Below are 22,237 nucleotides of genomic sequence, written 5' to 3' on the forward strand. Positions count from 1 at the left end.
ACCCTCACAACTCAAGCTTCGTGACTGTATATAGCAGACTGTGATATGCTAACAGGGCTGGAAAGCTTTTCTTGATCATAGCTGGAAATATAGGAAGCCATTATAGGTATAATAATAGTAACTATATTTATTCTGTAATGAATTTAAAACGTCAATATCAAATACATTGCACAGGGGAATCGATACAACCCCAACATAATAGACAACATCATAAGAAAGACTAAGCGCAAACAAGAAAACGCAACACAAACACAAGAACAAAACAAATACATCACACTAACTACGAAAACAACACATACAAGATTGCATCATCATTCAGCAAACTAAAATACATTGCATACAAGAACACAGGACACACTACAAAACATCTTAACACACAGAGAAGACACACAAATAAATACAACTTAACAGGTGTATACACACTATACCATCTACCAAAAAGTAATTGGGCATTCTTTTTGCCCCTTTAGCAACTACTCTTGTTGCTATAACAGCAGCCACCGTGTCAGGCATGTTCTCCACTAGTTCGTGTAGGATATCCACTGGAATAGCCACCGGCGTGGCTCAGTCGGTTAAGGCGCCTGCCTGCCGGTCTGAAGTTGCGTTCGGGCGCGGGTTCGATCCCCGCTTGGGCTGATTACCTGGTTGGTTTTTTTCCGAGGTTTTCCCCAACCGTAATGTGAATGCAAGGTAATCTATGGCGAATCCTCGGCCTCATCTCGCCAAATATCATCTCGCTACCACCAATCTCATCGACGCTAAATAACCTCGCAGTTGATACAGTGTCGTTAAATAACCAACTAAAATAAAAAATCCACTGGAATGCGTCGCCATTCCTCTTGCAACATGGCAGTCAGTTGGACAATGGAAGTTGGCCGCATCTCCAGAGACCTCAATCGCCGGTCCAATTCTTCCCAAAGATGCTCAATGGGATTCAGATCAGGACTCTGTGCAGGCCAGTCCAACCGGTGAACATTATTGTCTGTATACCACTGCATAGTAGCCGCCGAAATATGGGGCCAACTTCCATTGTCCAACTGAGTGCCATGTTGCAAGAGGAATGGCGACGCATTCCAGTGGATATCCTACACAAACTAGTGGAGAGCATGCCTGACAGGGTGGCTGCTGTTATAGCAACAAGAAGTGGTACCACGAGGTTCTAAAGGGGCAAAAACAGTGCCCAATTATTTTTTGGTAGATAGTGTATCATGCAATAGTTGCAACGACTTCTACATTGAACAGACTGGAAGATCATTTCAAACACGTTACAACGGGAATATCGCAGCCATAACCAAACCACACAAATTCAACCTACGCAGAACACATCACAAACTACAATCACAACTAAAGCAACATAGACACTGATATGAAAATACTACGCATTTAGCCAAAAAACCAGAAACTTGACACTCTAGAACAGTATGAAATTTACAAGCATACAAAAACACACCCCCCGCGCATGCTGAAAACTCAACTCAATTTTAAAACACACATCCTTTTCGATACAATCATGAACACACTCCATCACAATAGGAAACCACAAGATACCGCGAGACCTTCACTAGGTTTTGGAAAATGAAGAACATCACTTCGAAACTAGTCAGCCAGGTAATTTCCTCATATTAACACGGTAAAATGTTACGTTAATCAGTGATTAAAAAAAGTGACAAGGGAATTATGAAATCACCTGCATTGCGCGAAACATTTTCATTATTATTATTATTATTATTATTATTATTATTATTATTATTATTAATTTTTAGGTAGGGTAAACATGAATTTAAGGATTAAATCAATGCTACCACAGGCAAACAGAATACGGTATCAATTTTCTTTGGTTCTACCAGTTGAACTAATTATTGTTAAATTAAATGCTGCTATTTTCATGTACAAAGTTTTTAACAATTTAATGCATAACAATATTACATTTCAGTGTTATAAAGATATACATACTTATTCAATAAGACAAAAAGAAAAAAAAATTCTCAGAATGGCTCAGTAACATATGGTACGAAAAGTATTAAGCATTTTCAATAACAACTTATAATCAACTTCCTTTATAATACAAAGTTTTACCGAATTTCCGGTGTTTCAAGAAAGGTTAAAAAAAGTTTTTGGGAAGATTGTTTCATTCTCGGTTAGTTTATTTATTTGATGGTATCAAACTTTTCCTTCTTTGTCCCCTATAACTTTGTTACCTTACTGTTCTTACTTATTTTCTTTCTTTAATTCTTCTCATAGTGTATGTTTATCACAGACTGTAGTTTTATGACTTGTTAAATTGTACTGTACAACATATGTATGTGTTCTTGTATAGCCCCCAATATGAGTTATACTTGTTGGGTTATACTTTACCTACTTCCTGGCTTTTAAGGAACCTCGGAGGTTCATTGCCAATCTCACATAAGCCCGCCATTGGTCCCTATCAGAGGTCTTCATCGGACGTTTTCGCTCGAGCGCCAAGTAGTTCATAGCATAATCCGATAGGTAGCGCACATGTATGATGGATAAAATTGTCACGAGCGATAAATCCTCGAACGGTATAAGCCGAGCGTTAGACATTCGTTCTTGTTACAGTGATGAACTGTGTAGTAACATCATAGATGTTTATCATTTCTAAACTTTGCAATATTTAACTAACCTCTCCATAGTACACCTACGAAACTTGCTTTAAAATGTGATATAAATGTTGTAGGTAAATGTTTTTTTTTTTTCCCCCCACACAGGAGTGATTTTGTTTTTGCCACATCTGATAGATGCTATTGGATGAAAAATGTAATTATTATAAACGGAGAACACAATCACGATAATGCAAGAACTGTATCAAGTTTTCTAGTAGTAATAATAATAATAATAATAATAATAATAATAATAATAATAATAATAATCTCTAATAATTAGTGTATCAATCTTTGCGTCTGTAACAGTTGTGCAGCATGATTATTCGTTTTATTATATTTTCTGTGACGTTATCTCTGTAACTAATATTGTTATTAATCTACTGCTATATCAATAACATTTTGTAAAATGTTTCTACATTGTCGCAGTACGTAAGCGGAACACTGTGTATGGACCTATCATATGAATCCTATAGATTCAAAATCCCCTATATCCACTTTCACAAATTGAAGAATTTTGACAGTAATTGGTTCCAAATAGAGAGAATTTTCAACCTAACAGTGACTTTTAACGAACCCTTTTCTTTAAATTTAGTTACTTTTAGAATTAAAACTATATAAATAATTAGAATTCATTCTTAGCAAGTAATATGTGGGCATAACTAAATTATGAACAAAATGGTCTTTAGGGGGTTTTGAATCTAGAGGATTCATATTATATATGTGGTAAATCAAATATTGAATAATTATTAATTAGGAATAATAACTGTGTATAGAAGTTTTTCATACAAAATTATTTATAACTTCATGTTCCTGTTTTGGTACGTTCCATTCACTGTTCCATTAAACGTTTCTTATAAACGCAGAAAATAAAGCCTTATTTTTACCGTGTGAGCAAAACATATGTGTATCTTATCTGTCGCCTTCCATACAAGATAAGACATGTCGGTGAGATGACCTCGTACTGTGCTTCTATTTATTACGAGCGTATCACGACCGATCGTATCTCACTCGAGGGTGCGACACTCGACCGAGTTCAAGCGAGCGATTTAACTCCAATGCAGCACTCTGGTCCCTATCCTGAGCAAGATTAATCCAGTCTCTACCATCATATCCCACCTCCCTCAAATGTATTTTAATATTATCCTCCCATCTACGTCTCGGCCTCCTCAAAGGTCTTTTTCCCTCCGACCTCCCAACTAACACTCTATAATGCATTTCTGGATTCGCCCATACGTGCTACATCCCATGCTGGGTTATACTCAAATTAAAAAAAGAGTCACATTCCGTTTTAATTATTTTTAGTATGTTATGACGTTTTACCACATTAAAACTATATCAGTTATATTATGTACCTCACTTTATTTTATCATTTTTAATAAAACCTGGCGTTACCTTACGCCATCATTCATTATCATACCACTTCTTACTTTATTTCTTTCAAGATAAAACTGTCGACTGCTTGAGTTATATTAGTAATTCAGGTGAACATAAATTGATTCTGTGTACAGTATCTGTGCAATGCAAAACAGTACTGTTCACCCATTTCTTGGCCAATCCGGTGAGATGTCGGGATGATAAAGGCACGCAGAGAGACAGACAGACAGTCGTGCCGTTTCATTCTTCACTGCCACTCAGAACTTTTCCGATTGTTATTGCAGAGTCCCGGAGGGAAGTTTTAATCTGCAGACACTTCAGCGAGGCCTTGAGTTCTAGTTCTCCACATACTTGATCAATATGCGATTCAGAAGGCCTTGCGATCTGAATTCTCTCGGAGGTTAATCTGGCATGCCGATCCTGTCCAGCCATAAATTCACCATATGTGTTGTGGACATTTACATTTTTGATGTCTCTGCCTTTTATTTTGCTACGGGGTTCTTCAAGAGAAAGAGAGCGCCAATTTTTTTAGTCATTGCTGGATACAGCGTTTCTATAATGTGTCTAAGATATCCTGACTGTAGACACTACACTGTTAGTTTACTTTATCTTTCCATAGACATGTCCATCACAGTGACGTTGTGGTTAAGACAGGTTTATGTGAAAAACAGCGCATGAACGATCTTCGATTCCTTCGCGTCCTACCTACCTACGGTATACATATTGCTGTACATAGTGCAGGTAGCAGTGATTAAATGAAAAGGGTGAACAAAATTAACATCTATTGCAGTTGAGTTACAAGAATTCTTTATGCTCGACCATGCCGAAATGTAGTAATTATACACCTGGTAGCAGCCCTTTAATGGACCTCATTAAAGTACACCTATTCATTAAAGTTCAGGTGTTCCACCAATCATAAAACACCATTGTACCAATATGAAAGCGCAAGTATCGATTATTCTCGGATATGCAATCGAAAGACAACTAGCGAAACGTCACGGAGGCTGGAAATCCAATATTGTCGCAGAAGGTTATGTTCTGTTACTATAATAATTAGCGTTAATTGTAAATAATATTCAAATAAATTCAATTTGTCATCTCGTTTTTCAAGGCTATATCAAGATTAATGTTTATTTTACTCTCTAGATTATATCAAGGTCAATGACATTTGTTTCTCGGAAAAAATCAATACTTTCGCGTCTATGCATATCTCACAATTTATGAGATATTGCGCAAGGTCAGTTCCGCTCCCCAGTCAGATAAGAATAACATGAATACTTATGAGTAATTTCAAGTTAGAAATATGGTCGAGCATAAGAAGTCGTATGAAACTTGAATATAATGGAAATTAAGACGCTCGTATGAAAATTATGAAACTCGCCTGCGCTCGTTTCATAAACATACCTGCGTCTTAATTACTACCATTATAGGCTCGTTTTGCATAATGTACTATTATACTTTTTTTAAAATAAATACAATAAAACTATTTCACAACAGATGCTATATATGCAACTTTCTAATAACTAACCAAAAGTTACTTGTAATTGACAATACCAAATTAATAATTTAAGAATTAATTGCGTCCACGTATACAACTACTCAAACTGTTGGAGTATAACATCTGCACAAGGGCAGGTCTTTCACTGCAAACTCAGCATTCTCCAGTCTTTCTTATTTTCTGCCTTCCTCTTACTCTTTGCATATGTTCCCTATTATATCTTAATGTCGTCTATTGTTTGATATCTTCTTCTGCTATGAACTCTTCTCCCTTCCAATGCATCCTTCAGTAGGCAGTTTCTTCTCAGCCAGTGACCCAGCCAATTCCTTTTTCTCTTCAGCATCATTCTTCCTTCACCCACTCTATCCAACACAGCTTCGTTTCTTACTCTGTCTGCCCAATTTCACACACTCTATTCTTCTCCATATCTACATTTCAAGTGCTTATAGTGCTTTTCTTCACTTCATATTATTATATATATGGTTCACCTACCTGTAGGCCTACTTACATGCTGCTGAAAATTGTAATAATTTTCTCTGGAAATTTAAGAATCTTGGAATACACATGATAATTTTAAGAAAATGTAAAGTCGTCAATATACGTCCATTTCAATAATGTAGTATGTGAAAGATCAAATAATTGATTGTAGGCAAATTTCCTGTTCTGCTTGACTTATGCATGGACAACCTTTGCACCGCTATCCCTCTTTAGGTGCGTCCTAGTGGAGGTAGAAAAGTGATCTGCACTCTGAGAAATCTTTCCGCCGGGTGCGTTTATTTTAGCAAGCTAATCCAAGTCTTATCGACGGGATTATATGACATTTTCTTTGTGGAAAACCGAGGAAAGAAACTCAATCTTGCAGTTATCCTAGCGGGATTTGAACTTATACTATGGAGCATGAGTCTCGCTTGCTAACACCGTGATTATACTGGTGGCTACAATGATTAATAGAACGAAACCATTTAAAATGCGAGATCTTCTGTAAGAGAATTAAATCTTTGGTACTTAACATTACGATTTTGATATAGACAGTAGGCTAAAAAAGGCACAAAATCAGAAATACTCTGTTTTCGAAAATACATAACATTGATTTGTAATGAATACCCTGTTGGAAAGAGTAGATTTTAAAGATGAACGGGACTTTTTATTATGTTTTTTGAGGCTCAGTTAAAATCTTATGGAGGGCAATACACAATTATGCGAAAAATGTGATTTTTGAAGACAATTTATTACTTCAAAATGCAGAAACTGAATGTTGGTAAAAGTAATAATAATTAATGATCTTTCAAATAATCAAAATTAAAAATGATGCTCTATGTGACAGCCATTTATCCGCACAACAATTTGTAGGCGTCTTGTTAATGCTGCTTATGATTAGGTTATCTCCGGAGCGGTTGTTTGCGCGCTTTCAATCGGAGACCTCCGGTTACCTCCGATTGATGCCGCGCAGGTTGTATATGTGCTGTGGCGCAGACATACACTTTCCGCTGAGCATTCCTTTAATCGGATCAGGTAGTGATTCGAGTCCGCTGACGTCCGCGTATCTTTTAAAATAAGTTCTAATTTATTTTTGTTTAATCTCTCTCTCTTTCTTCGGTTCTTTTTTTTGTATTGCTTAAAGTGCTACGTTAGCTGACAGATTTTTTTTTTCTAGTTTTGAAATTCATAGTATATGTGGAAAGCCGTATTAGTTTTATGTCATTGATCAAATTAATAACATTCAATCTAACTGCAAAACTAACGCAGAAGTAAAGCTATTCAGTAGGTAATGTATATATTTATACTTTAATTCTCCAAGAAACTCTCGTTAAATCCAAACAGAGTTTGTCAATTATTATTCTAATCGGTTTAGTTAACGTAAAATATATTAAGGGAGCTTCAGAACGAAACAAAAGAAACGTGGGCTATCAATGGGATAAAGTTTACTGTCCAACATAATTTATTCAGATTCTTCACCGGACAGGATTGTGATTATTGTGTTAGAGGGTGTCAGTATTTGAACTGCCTCTTCTAAAACGCGTCACTCTTCCTCTATAATAAAAATATAAGTGGATATCAACTTAAGGATAATTGTAATTATATTATTACCAGATGTTTCTTTAGTTTCATTTAGAAATATTTTAATCCAAACAGTTAAATATAACTCAAGCTGTCTAAACAGTAAAATATAACTCAAGTCATCTTGTAAATATTTCATTTGTTTTTTATTGCCTCGAAAGTTACGTTTTAGAGAAATTTCAAGACTTTTTCATAGACTGTGAGCCTTTGGGAACAATAGCACTAAAACAATTTAAAAAGAAATCGTATCAAATGTTTTGCGTAATTGTTTTCATCAAGTTCGCGATTGTGCGATCGCTTCAAATGGTCTAACAAATTCGAAGTTCCACCACCCTTAGAGTAAATTCGCCCACAACTTTATTACTACCTTCAACTAAATTAAAGAATTTCCATGCGACGGATATCCGATTTGGTATCATTTTATTCCCCTCCCAACTACCCTCAGTCCGTATGCGCCGGTCGTCCTTGAGCTAACTGTCGCTTCGCTCCGAACCCCCGCATCCCTCCGTATGTCCCCTGTTCCACCTACGATAGTACCGGATATCACCGGTGGAGAGCTTTATTCGTAATCTCCGATTCCTCCGCTGTAGTAGTCACTCCGATGAGCAGCACTGCGTCCAATAGCACTGGATATCTGTCTTTGATTAAGCCGGTTCCAACATTCAAGAAGGCGTTGTCTTAAATGTTCAATATTACGAATTCTTGTTTTGTAGTATACTGCTTTTTGTAGTTGACTCCATACAAAATAGTCCATAGAATTAAGATCTCGTTTGAAATTCCAGCGAAAACCATCAGAGAATCTGAGAAATGCGATCTTTCACGCAATAATCTCTCTGGAGATATCATGTCCGTATCTTGCTAATTAATCGTTGTACACTTGAAACAGACCATTCTCGCTGAGCGTGGTTCCTTACAATTTGACGGGCAGATAAATTTTCATATTGGTGCAAAAGTTTAATGAAAATCTTGTCCCAAAACGGAAGAAAACAAATTTTGATAGCACAACAAACGACTTGGCCTGCTGAACTCGTAAGACCATAATGCTTAGTTTGGTATAGGCCTAAATGATCGATTTTGCACTGCCTTACAAGAAATAAAAAACAAAATAATGTTTAATAATTGGTAAAGAATTAAATATTACAGTACTTTCCCGGTCTACAAGGACTGTGAAATTCGCCTGTGAAATAAACTTTCAAGTGAAATCATTAGCTACTGGAATAAAATCATTTAAATTTTGTGCATTTTTTTTTTTTGCGCACTGTGTATGGAACGAAGTTACAACGTTAGATCGATTAATATCACCACGAAGACCACCGCCTTCTTCACATTGATAAGATGCGAAGTTCCATTAAGGGAAAACCTGATAAAGTTTGCGTGATCTATCGATTTAGAAGGAGTCATGACGACGATAGAATATCTACTGTATGTGAGTTTCAGGTCCGTAAGTCAATTATGCGCGTAGTCTCACTGAAGAGAAGTTTGAGAGACAGATAGCCGAAATAAAGACGTAACCTAACCCTATCATATTATTACTAAGCGGAAGATATATAGGGTTATTCAAAAGTAAGTTACATTTTGAAATAGATCAAACATTTTAAAAATTAACGTAGGCCTATACACAAAATGGTAACACATTTGTATGTATCGAACAACGGGATTTGTTCATTTATCTCACTCATTTGTTTTAGTTAACATGGTAACAGGTTTTGTTTATAATGTGTCAAAAGTAAATTTACTTCATATTGAAGTTTTAAATCACTATAATTGACTGTTTGAAAACAGTTTTGACTTTTAAGATCGAATTAATCTTGTTCAGTGTTATTACGAATATGAAAGAAGTTCGTATAGGTTTATTCATTAATTTATTTGCCGTAGGGTCCTTTTGAAATATTTGTAATTTGACAAACGACATACGAAAATTCAGAAGAAAATATAATTTAAGAATAGGGCCATGCTGCAGAATTTTGTTATGCCAAATTTACGAAATCGTGACATCGATAACCTAATCTTCATGTAGGATGGTGCACTTCCCCATATTTATACACCAGTTAAGCTATTGTTACGTAACACGTTTGGTGATCTCATAATAAGCAGATATTTTCCTAACACCTGGCCAGCGCGTTCCTCTGATTTGAATCCAACAGATTCTGTGGGGCTATTTAAAAGACCGAGTTTTTTATATCTAATCCTACGACTACCAACGAACTAAAGTATGCAATTTCGCAACAAATTGAAGATATTCCACTAGATCTATTAGTAAATGTTGTTCACAACATAGAAAGTAAGATTGTTGCTTGTTGAAGGACAAAATGGCGGACATATTCAACTTTTAAAATTAATCAAATAATCCCTATATCTTATGATTATAAGTGTTTTCTTGTTTTGTGCATTATCTTAACTCTTAAAAAGGTTGTGTAACTTACTTTTGAATAACCTTGTACTTACCTCAGTTGTAGAATTGTACTGATCCCGATCGTTTATGAGCAATGGTACTTTTCACAGCCATCGGAATTCGGACACTAGACTTGATTTAAAAGACATACTGGTCCGACAAGTTAGCATATAAATGAAATAAGTATAAAAATCCTTCAGTAACTGTCTTATCAACCTAAAGAATGATATAAAAATTACATTAGGTCATTTATACAGTCAAAAACGTGACGAGCGCTTTCGCCAATTGATGGCATCTTCAGGTCTAGTAACATATAGTGGTACTGTGAGGATAAATACAAGAAAAGTGTGGCAAAGCAGTAAGATTTGATAATTGCATGATGTAAATATTTAGATGATGAATTAAAAACAGTATTACATGAAATAACTGTACAATCACAAAATAATGGAATAATAATCACTTAAAAACGTAGTGGTTGTAGTGATTAATATTTGGACTCTGTATGACGATTAATCTTATTGCTTTTCCACACTTTTCTTGTCTTTATGCTCACAGTATCACTATATGTTGCTAGACATGAAGATTCCGTTAATTGGCGAAAGCGCTTGTCACATTTAGATTGTACAGGGACATCATTTTATTTTACTAATATTTCTAATATTAACCTGGCTATACCTACCTTTGGATCAACGTTTAAGAACCAGAAACACCGTTTGCTACCCCCTTCCACGACTGGAGTTCGATGATACTAGCGTAAAATACAAACAAATCACTTTACTAGGTGTAGGAGGGAAGAGAAGTAGTTCATCCATTTACGTAAACTAGGAAATATCGCGATTTGAGTTTGAAAATTTTCATTAGGTTTTTGTTCAATGAAAATACAGTACTGTATTAAGAATAAGTGTTTTTACTCACGAACTGAGTTATCCATGCGAACGTATTCATTATGCAGTATATATTATACTCTCTACAGCACATTAGCGTACGATATAGAGGATGAAGTTAAATTGAAAAATAATCATAATATGGATATTTAAACACATTTTTGAAAATGGTGGCCATTCATTTCGATACAGGCTTCAGTTCTTTTGTGTATATCATCACACTATAAACTATTGCATCTAATTCCAATTGCCAATTTCTTCCTTCGTACTAGTAGCTCATGTTGAAATAATTCTGTACCTACTCTATAAAAGAGTACCTTACGTACTGTAAATTAAATGTTCACTTCTGCCCGACCCTCACAGATAAAATTACTCAGACATGCTATCTACTGTCCGTCCAAATGTTTATGTCGCAGGATCGTAGAAAGGGGGGAAATCATGTGACAGTTAATTACTTAACGAGGCCCTTTTATTTAAGTTATTTTAAACAGTTGTATGGGTATAATATTACGTAGACGTCCAATTCCTAACAGAAATTAATGCTTTTAGAAAAGAGCTAAGACAGCCCAGCTTTTACAGAGGGGCGAACAGAAGCAGGTGGGGGAAATCGGGATGCGACGTAGGCAAACGGACAGTACCTGTGCGAAAATATGATTCAATATTGATAGCTCTTTCGTCACTGGAAAACGCGAACATATTTCTGGAACGCACTATACTCACTAACTCAGTGTTGTTTACTATATGCGGCCTTGGTTCTGTGTGGAGGGTAGTTGGAACTTCATTAGTAGAATGGGTGGGAGTGAAGTATATTAAAAAAAACTCAGATACAATACAAATTGAAGTAAAAATAAAATGATGTCCCTGTATCATTCTTTAGGTTAATAGAACAGTTATTGAAGGATTTTTATACTTATTTCATTTTTTACTAGACTTGAGTTTCGTTTTGATCAAGTCAACATTCCAAACGCGACGTTTGAAAATTGATATCATACGAGACTCACCTCACCGGCTCTGTGAAGAATACAAAGGGAAGAAGGGAAAAAGAAAGAAGGAAAGAAAACAATTACCGTAGAGTTAGAGTTCATTGCGGTATAGCCTATAGTTTTCTGCCCCTACTGCTTCGTTGTTGTTGCTGGCGTATCTGATTACTATTGATCCAGGAAAGCCATAGCGGATCAAAAGGTATAAACTTCATAGAGGCTATACATTTTTTTTTCAAATAAAATATTGCTGTACTAGCTGTGGAACATTAATTGGGTTCGCGTATAATCCTGATCCGCCATATTTAATTCCAGCTTGCTCTCTCGCTGTGATGTGTGTTCACAAGTCGATTTCGTAGCTCGAGGTTTGCTTTAGAGTTTTATATTGTGAAAATGAACCGTTATTTGCTTTGCGTAACTGTTTCTTTTGCCATGTTTAAAGCCTGTCTGGAAACGTACAGTAGAGGAGCAGGAACCCGAAGTGGAAACTATAGAAGAGTAATGTACGGTTCACGTAACAATTGAGGTACGGCACTACGTTCTTTTTTTTCGATATTCTTCATTATTTAGTCTTAGTTTTTTAATATGGTTTATTTAACGACGCTCGCAACTTCTGAGGTTATATCAGCGTCGCTGATGTTCCTTAATATAACTTACCATAGAATCGTGTGTATATGGACTCATTATTTGTTTTCCATGCGAAGAAAAAAAAATCATCATGTTCGAACAGCGATTACACTCACTGGGCCGTTTCATCTCCTTTAAAAATTGAGGCGCTGACATGGGAAAGGTAGTAACTGCCAAAAACAAAATTTTTCAGGGGAAGCAAAAAACAAATTTATGAACACTTTCTCACTTAAATTATTACAGAAACTGCTTTAAATGAAAGGCATACACTCATGTTTGTGTTACATATGAAATTGAAAAGTCTGGCACAGATTTATCTGTGAAATCCTATTTTATGAAAATAGAACATTGAAATCACTCCTTAGCCAAACTGAGAATTAACGTTATTTATACATTATGCACAAATGTTTCGGTAAAATGCATGATACTTTTCATCGAGGAAGTCTAATATAGGTAACAAGTCTCTCTTTTTGGCATCAGGGACGACTGGTCTTCTTTCAAGGCGTTGCAAGCACTGCAAGTTAGTGATTGACGTTAATGACTGTCCTTTCTTAAAAATCCTGTGCTCTGTCCACATTTCAAGGTCATTAAATGACTGTCTTGTTTTTATTAGAGGAAAATCAGCTCTTGAGAATCTAATCCAGTTGAGGGTGCTGATTTTGATAGGAGTTGTATTAAAAAACTTGTCACATTCTGCAGAAAAATCGAAGAAATCCTCATCCTTCATCATTATTACATTATTAGGCCTTACCTCTTCTGGAACTATGGTCTTGCATCTTTTTTTTTTCTTTTCTCTATGATGCCAAATTCCCTATTACATGGCATGTAGGAATGTTCTGAAACCAGGAATTTCAAGTCCACTGAATCAAAATGTTTCTTGGCAATAATGTAAATCAGGACCATTAGAATCATCAGACTGTTTTTCTGCCTTGCACAGTTATCAACCCATATTTGTCTAGACACACTCTGATGTTGTAAAAGGAGTTACTACCTTCTCCGCGCCAACAGTTGTGCACAGATAACTTACAACATCTAGTGACTAGTCCACGCCTGTGGAGTAACGGTTAGCACGTCTAGCCGCGAAACCAGGTGGCCCGGGTTCGATTCCCGGTCGGGACAAGTTACCTGGTTGAGGTTTTTTCCGGGGTTTTCCCTCAACCCAATATGAACAAATGCTGTGTAACTTACGGTGTTGGATCCCGGACTCATTTCACCGGCATTATCACCTTCATCTCATTCAGACGCTAAATAACCAAAGCTGTTGATAAAGCGTCGTAAAATAACCTACTAAAATAAAAAAAATCTAGTGACTACGTTTCCAACTTCGTTTCATTACATACGGACATACTAACTTCTCTGTGCCATTGGCATGGCCATTTACTACCTTCTCAATGAAAAACCTAAAAATTAGAATTTTTGGCAGTTACGACCTTTCCCATGTCAATGCCTCAATTGTATTTGCTATCTCTTCTTGGGTCTTCCAAATGATCCGTTGATACTGTGAAACATTGTTTGTGACCTGTGTTTCTGGCATTCATCCTTTGTGTTCTCTTCATTTAATCTAAGACGTGTTATTGTTTCAATTAAACTATCTTTTTTATTTTCTCCTTATACAGAGTGTTTCCGGGCTGGTGTTACAAACTTTCAGGGATGATGGGGAAGGGCACATGTATCAATTTGAGATAAGGAACCATGGTCCGGAAATGACCGAGTCGAAAGTTATAAGCAAAAATAGTTGTGTGGAAATGGAATTGTAATTTGGCACCACGTGCCATCCATCTCTTAACTTTTAGAACAGTCGTGGAAAAATGGTATGGGCCGGATGTCTCCTACGTGGGTACTTGTCCCGATACAATCTGTGAGCTTGTCTACTGTTTCTATTGGCTCATCCGTATTCGAGAATCATCATCATGATGATCGAACAGTGATTACACTCACTGACCCGTTTCATCTCCTTTAAAAATTATACTTGCTATCTCTTCTTGGGTCTTCCAAATGATCGGCTGATACTGTAAAATATTATTTGTGACTTGTGTTTCTGGCATTCATCTTTTGTGTTCTCTTCATTTAATCTAATAAGTGTTATTGTTTCAATTAAACTATCTTTTTTTTTTATTTTCTCCTTATACAGGGTGTTTCCGGGCTGGTTTTCAGGGATGATGGGGAAGGGCACATGTATCAATTTGAGATAAGGAACCATGGTCCGGAAATGACCGAGTCGAAAGTTATAAGCAAAAATAGTTGTGTGGAAATGGAATTGTAATTTGGCACCACGTGCCATCCATCCCTTAACTTTTAGAACAGTCGTGGAAAAATGGTATGGGCCGGATATCTCCTACGTGGGTACTTGGCCCCGATACAATCTGTGAGCTTGTCTACTGTTCCCATCGGTTCATCCGTATTCGAAAATCAGATCTGCTTATTCCGCCCTCGTGTTCTCCTCCATTTCACTAGGACTGATCGACTGGATACAGCAACTTGTACACTTAGGCCTACACTGCTGTCTGCACACGTGTATATCAGGACCGACCATGCCTCGGAAATATTTCATGAAAGAAAATTACTATATACCCATTTTTGAATAATATTTGTATCATTATTAGCATTTTCGCATATACTAGCACAGGTTGAACCGCTAAAAATTACAACTGTATCACTAGCATATGAATATAGCGTCATTAAATTTTCATAAATCATCTAAGAAGTCGACCTGTTTGGCGAGTTGGTATAGCGCTGGCCTTCTATGCCCAAGTTTGCGGGTTCGATCCCGGGCCAGGTCGATGGCATTTAAGTGTGCTTAAATGCGACAGGCTTATGTCAGTAGATTTACTGGCATGTAAAAGAACTCCTGCGGGACAAAATTCCGGCACAGCCGGCGACGCTGATATAACCTCTGCAGTTGCGAGCGTCGTTAAATAAAACATAACATTAAAAAAAAAAACATCTAAGACAAGCCATGCTTTTGTTTATATCATAACTAACATTGATATTAGGTATTAAAGCAAATGTGTAACATTCTGCTAGTAAACTGCTGCAGTTTAGAATGTACAGACGTGGACAAATTATTAGACTAAATTAATTATATGTGCAACGAAGCTGTATTTATCGGTAGAAATAATGAACAAAAATGTATTTTGCACAGATATAATGAACAGAAAATTGAGTCTTGAGGTTACTAATATTTTGTGAACATTCCCTTATTCTTTATTAACACGTTTATTTTGTCAGGGATGCTGGAAACCAAAGTTTGACACTTTCTTTGAATATCAGCATCATTGAGCCAGATATCAGACAGTGCTTAAATGAGTCCACGTGTGGTTGTAAGCCTCTTTTTGTTCACTTTCATCTTCAGTGTAGATCACAGATTTTCAATTTCGTTCATGTCCGGTCTTCTTGCAGGCCATGGGAGAATATCTTCTGCAGTATATGATTAAAACACCAATAGTACCAACATTGAAAATCAGCATCATTTAGCCAGATATCAGACAGTGCTTAAATGAGTCCATGTGTGATTGTGAGCCTCTTTTTGTTCACTTTCTTCTTCTTCAGTGTAGAACACAGATTTCGAATTTCGTTCATGTCCGGTCTTCTTGCAGGCCATGGCAGAATATCTTCTGCAGTATATAATTAAAACACCAGTAGTACCAACATAGCCAGAAAAAATATACTTAACCATTGGAAGGATGTACCACAAGATGTAAACAATCATATTTACAGCAATAGAGACTCTGTGAATTATGCTGATAGTTGATATGACGAATTATATTATGTTTCCAAGAAAACGTGTTAGTCTATTATCACGACGCTGTTATTCCCGGCGTGACTCCTCCGCTTTGCTTACGTCTGAGGAAGTGAAGACTCTACAAAAGTCTAGGTAGGTAGTATCGTTCGCCATTGTTGTTCTTTCGTTGCCGAGCTACCATAGGAGGGATCTATTTGCCACACCGTTAACATTATCATGTCGTAGCTCCTATGATAATAGCCTAAATCAAACGCACTGTAATTCAGCAAATAATTGAGCGGCAAATAACGTCTTCGTGTGCTTTCTGCGAACGCCAACGAAAGAGCCAAAATGGCGGGCGATTATGTTAAGTTTTATTTTATTAGGTTATTTTACGACGCTGTATCAACATCTAGGTTATTTAGCGTCTGAATGAAATGAAGGTGATATTGCCGGTGAAATGAGTCCGGGGTCCAGCACCGAAAATTACCCAGCATTTGCTCATATTGGGTTGAGGGAAAACCCCAGAAAAAAACCTCAACCAGGTAACTTGCCCCGACCGGGATTCGAACCCGGGCCACCTGGTTTCGCAGCCAGACGCGCTGACCGTTACTCCACGATTATGTTAAGTATTTATCGAGCCTTAAGAAATGAATAACGTCTTCCTCACCGAATCACAAGACTTACACGTTTAAATGTAAAAGACCTTCAACGCGATTGGCTGCCGGAAATTAGAGCGACGGGACTATAATAATTTGTCCACGTCTGTAAATATCTAGTAACGCAGAGTATTCGTAAAAATTTCTCCAATTTAATTTCTAAGGTAAAAATGACAATATTTATTATAAATACGGGTTGTCGTTGTGGAGGTATCGACACGCATCGTGCTTGTACGAGTCGATACGCTCCATTAATAATGATTTCCTAGAAGGATAATTGTGAGGGCGTTAGTTAATAGAAAAATGGCGGCACGCCACAGCAACAAATGGGTGGCGCTGGAATAAATTATAAGACCGCACATCCGCCGCGAGTCCACTCCATCTTGCTGTCCAAATCGCTATTTGTCGTTCGACACAGCACAAGCCGGTTCGATTCAACTGGAGCTGCTCAGACAAGAGGACAGCGTTGCGGTTCTGCTGAGACCGGAATAGCGAGAGGTATTAACTTACATTGTTCATAAGTAAAAATGCAAACTGCTGTACACATATTGACTTCAACATTGCTTGCAAAGTTCAGTAGAGCAGGCAAGACCTGTCCTGTGACCTTATCATGTGTCGTGGCTATATCACCAATGGGTATGAGGAGGGAAGAGGTTTTAGTCTGAGATGAACTTCCGTGTTGGTAGATTAATATAATATTTACAGTGAAACTTTCCTTAACGAACACTTCCCAGTAGCGGACTCCTCTCAATAACGGACATTTTAAAATTCCCCTGCAAAATAACACTGGTCCTTATGATAAAATTCTTCCAAATAGCGGACATTCTTAGTAACGGACGCGGACACTTAAATGTATCTCCCAACAACAATTAAAACTCCCAAATAACGGACAGTGTGAAAGAAAAAAAAAGAAAAGAAAAAGACGGTTGTAAACTAAACGGAATTCTAACGGAATTCTTTGCAACAATCATTATCGTGCATTTGAACGTTCTTTTACTTTATTGAAGGTAAGCAGCACAGTTGTCAATTGTGATAGGCTACTGTACGTGAGCAGTCCGTACTTTCTTAGTTTGAGTGTTCGGAAGTACAGTCACATTAAAGATGTTACAAAAACGTAAACGTTTGCCACTAAAAGAGAAAGTGGATGTTGTAAAGCATAGTGAGAAAGAGAAATTAAGTGTTCTTGAGCCACAAAGTTTAATGTGGGAAAAACTCAGGTTAGTGAAATTATGAAAAACAGGGTTGTTATTTGAAATCATACACTGAGAATGCAACTCTAGATTTCTTTGTGTAAGGTGAAGTGGTACAGTGACTGATGTTTATTTCATTTACAAAACATTTACTGATACGATTTCTCTCTGGATGAATATTGTAAACAATCTCACAATCTCACTGTCTACTGTACTATACTCTAAAATATAGTGTTGAATATGTATGAGAAATTTTAATGTACTGTATACATACTAAAGATTTTCTAAATAGCGGGCACTTCTCAATAACGGACATTTAATTTTTCCCCGGCGGTGTCCGCTATTGGGAAGTTTCACTGTATTAACCATCATGTAACAAACTCTCTTTCTTGTAAAACATTCTTTCCCCTACGCAGACGGAGATGAACAGCAATCGAGAAAGCAAGACTAACAGTGCCCACAAAGTCGAAAACCCGCACGACAGTGTTGTATTACGTCGCGTCCTTGACGTAAAGACTACCGAATCTTCCGAGACTCGATATTGATCATCTCCCGAAGTCCCGAAGCAGCCACAGTTGTTTATACCTGACTGAACTTTTATCTACTTTGGCAACTATTATATACCGTCGCGCGGGGTGACTTTGTGCCAGGAGGGTGTTTTTTTGCCATTCGCGCATTTCATAAAAAACGCAAGGAAGAAGTCTTTAAAACCGTCACAAGGTTTTAAAGACTACTAAACGTAAGGAAGTAGACTTTAAAACCTTGTCACGGTCTTAAAGAATACTTCCATACGTTTTTCGCGAATGGCACAAAGTCAACCCTCGCGACGATGTGTATAAACAATCAAGTAGCCTATTGAAACATCTCTACCTTTCAGTCATAATAATCCGTTCCCCAGTCTTTATTTAATTACTAGGCCCTTATTAAAAGGCTAGAAATCTTCTTTTCATATGTTTAAGATCGTGTCCAATCTCAAGTAAAAATATGTTAATGTCATGTTTTATGTTTCTTAGAAATGCTAATTTATTTGAGAATTTTTTTTCTATTTATATAACCATAGGCAATATCATATAATAGAACCAGAACATTTTGATAACTAAGATACTGTTCTGTTTTGTCTTTTTGTCTCATTTAAACATTTATATTTATTTCAATGATGTATGTTATTCAAAGTTACGAAATCTTTCCACGCCGACCAAATGCTATTTCGAGAATGACGAGCGAGACTCGAAGCGCACGAGAATGACGAGACGAGACTAGAAAGACACATGCAGCGAACACAGCGAGCGAGAGCGGCAGTTAGTTTTGTTCATCTCTGGTGTTCGTACTTTATCAATACGAAACCTTGTATTGTCTCAGGTAGAAGTTTATTTCCATGTTACTAGATTTTCAGCGTGCCGATCTTGCATCAAGGTGGAGTCAACATACAGCAGGTCATAGGAGCTCACGGTAAATTTCAATGGGTTTACAAAACACACGCTGGTTATAAATCCCGTAATTTCATTACTACCCACTTCAGTTGAACTTATCGTTCAGAAGTGAGGTCGCCACTGCCGATGTTTACGTGAAAACTTAGTGACTGCTGGACGCAAGGCTAGTTGCGGCGTCGAAAGTAGCCTATTGTAGGCCAATAGTTAATATAGCAGTGGTACATTGTGTAGACGAAGAGTATTGAGGTTGCTTTTACGAAAACGTATTTTAAGCATCATCTGCACCGACTGTATTGTCGAACAGGATTTATTGAGGTCTATAGAAACATTCATTCATTCATTCATGTTTTCTGCCCAAGGGCAGATCTTTTACTGCAAACACAGCATGTAACTTTCGGGGAGAAAGAAATCACAATTAATTTCTACCTTACATGCAATGCAGTAAGAACCATTGCAGGTTAATTCCACAGTCAAAAGATCCCTTAAAAGGCACAAAAAAAATTAAAAAATTTGGAGCGTTAGAACCAAATCTAGACAATAGTATTTCAGATAATTTTATTTTGATCTTAATACACCATAATAAACACGTTTCCTTGAAAAAGGACGCAAGAACAAAAAATAAATACTTTAATTTAAGGCAACTTCTGCTTCGTATATAAAATTCAGTGTATTTTTTATTGTTGTAATTGAATAGACGAGTTCTTTGCAAGAGATTGACTCAAAATACTGGTCCCTGATAGGAGGAGGGAAATTGCTTTTGTTATTTTAGTATTAAACGTTTTAACTGATTTTTATAATCTTAAATCTCTCTCAAATAGTTCCATACAATAGTGCTGATGTAGCTGAACTAAGATGTATACGTTTGTTGACTATTCCATATTCATAATCATATCCAGGGAGCGAAACTTATTGCCCGATGGGAGAGAGGTAAGTGGTTTCAGGTTAACTGTGTTCTAGAGTCCCTCTACTGTGAATAATATAAGGCGGCGTGGGTCGTGCCCCGTTCAACTACTGTGCCTTAGTTCGCTATTTACTGGCTTTACTAGTAATAGGTTATTTTACTACGCCTTATCAACTGTGACGAGTAAATTGCATAACGAACTAGAGACCATACAATTTCGTATTAACTTAAAAAAAAATCGTGATAAAGATATTATATTTCGCGTTTAATCCCTAAATAGCTGTAAGATAATTTCAGTAATTTTGTATAAATTGGAAAGAGATTTTTACGTGAAAAAGTAACTCTGTATTACCCATTAGGTGTAAAAATGACGATAAAAAAGTTTCATACATCAATTTATTGAACAGGTGCACAAGGAACCCAGATAAATTTCAACACAGCAGATGTAAATTCAGAATAATTCATCATGGGAGCTCGTAATGCCTCAATCGCGTCAACTTTAATATTGAAAGTGTTGGATGATTGTTTCAAAACTATTTATTTCAAAGTAAAAAAGGTGAATGTTACTTATGTCCCGACCACTACAGGAACTTGATAAAATACCTTCAAAATGCCTTGGATTGAAAGTATTGAGTAGTAGATAATTGATGTGATCACTGGGAGAGCTGCAAGCCCACCCAACCCGCCGTAAATACGTACCATATATACGAAAATCGTCGTGCGTGGACGAAGAATACCGCCATAGTTCTTTAATGTAACAGTGGGTTTCAGTGTTGCCAACATAGTAATAATATACGCACCTAATGAAATCTTACCTAACCTTTCTCATAATACTACATACCTAATCAAACCTAACCTAACCTGTCACATAATACACACCTAATGAAACCTAACCTAACCTGTCACATAATACTACACACCTGTAGTAACATTCCTCACACTTAGTATCATTTCGTTTTCATGTATTGCCGGCTCTGTCAATCGTGTCGGTTTCCATCTAGTGGAAGTGGATCGTACCAATAATACTAATTTGAAGAAGCAGCAATGGCGACTTTCATAATAATTACATTGTACATGTTTCGTAATATACTAAATGTGTTAATGTAGTAATAATTCTCTATATATGGTACAGTAAGATTTTAAAAATGTTGTGGTTGTGATAAAAGCATTGAAAATTGGTTTATAGCGCCACATTGGCAGTGACAAAAGCGTGCAATATTCGTTCAGTGACCGGTGGATGCTCTACATTGACCATAAAAATGCTACACTGCAATCAGTACTTTTTTATATCCTTGAAGTTACTCTTTGTCTTAACCCTTTATATTAGTGTATTAACATCATCAACATTTTTCTGTACGATATTTGTTCGGTTGAATAATTCATTTAAATTTACAAAGAATTAATATGAATTATGTTACTAGTATTTTTCAATTTTCTGAATCACTAGTTTACGGACACGCTTAAATAATTCTTGTATTTCAGTCTTTAAGTCCAAACTAGAATGGTTAATTAATTTTCCTACCTACTCCCCCACATTATTATAAATTACTATATTCATTCTACGCTTCAGGTCAGTATGCGGAAAGCTGTGGTCTCTGCCTATCCCTCTCCACCGCTGACCATGACTGTAGTCCGGTTCAGCTTACTTAATACCCTAAGGGTGAAACCTAACCATTTTCCCCCTATTACTACATGTCATAGTGGATTATAGTGATTTTCTAGCTCTCAGGTTGAATTTTATTTCACCAACTTCCTTTCGAATTTCGGGTACGACAAATACATCTGGCAGTTATTTTCTACTTAACTGTTATGTTGGCATCAATAATTTCGGTTTGCAGTAAAGTAAACTGAATGAAAATGCAAGTACCTAGGCTTGTGAATTAATAATTAATTACTAATACC

The 22,237-nt window shown here is 36.6% G+C and overlaps 1 protein-coding gene across 3 annotated transcripts in view; it reads left to right on the forward strand.

Annotated features, from left to right (window-relative positions):
* The window catches only part of LOC138709374 (leucine-rich repeat-containing protein 24-like), a 651,569-nt gene that overhangs the window by 365,987 nt on the left and 263,345 nt on the right, over positions 1-22,237 (forward strand). Inside the window, exon 1 of one of the 3 annotated variants that reach the window (XM_069840109.1) lies at positions 17,183-17,312. The exons of the other annotated variants lie outside the window; for them this stretch is intronic. The gene's annotated coding sequence lies outside the window, so the exon portion shown is untranslated. Of the gene's footprint in view, positions 1-17,182; positions 17,313-22,237 lie in introns of those variants that run through there. 3 annotated transcript variants of the gene reach the window in all.

The sequence above is a fragment of the Periplaneta americana genome, chromosome 11, assembly GCF_040183065.1.
Source record: "Periplaneta americana isolate PAMFEO1 chromosome 11, P.americana_PAMFEO1_priV1, whole genome shotgun sequence".
NCBI classification, from domain to species: domain Eukaryota; kingdom Metazoa; phylum Arthropoda; class Insecta; order Blattodea; family Blattidae; genus Periplaneta; species Periplaneta americana.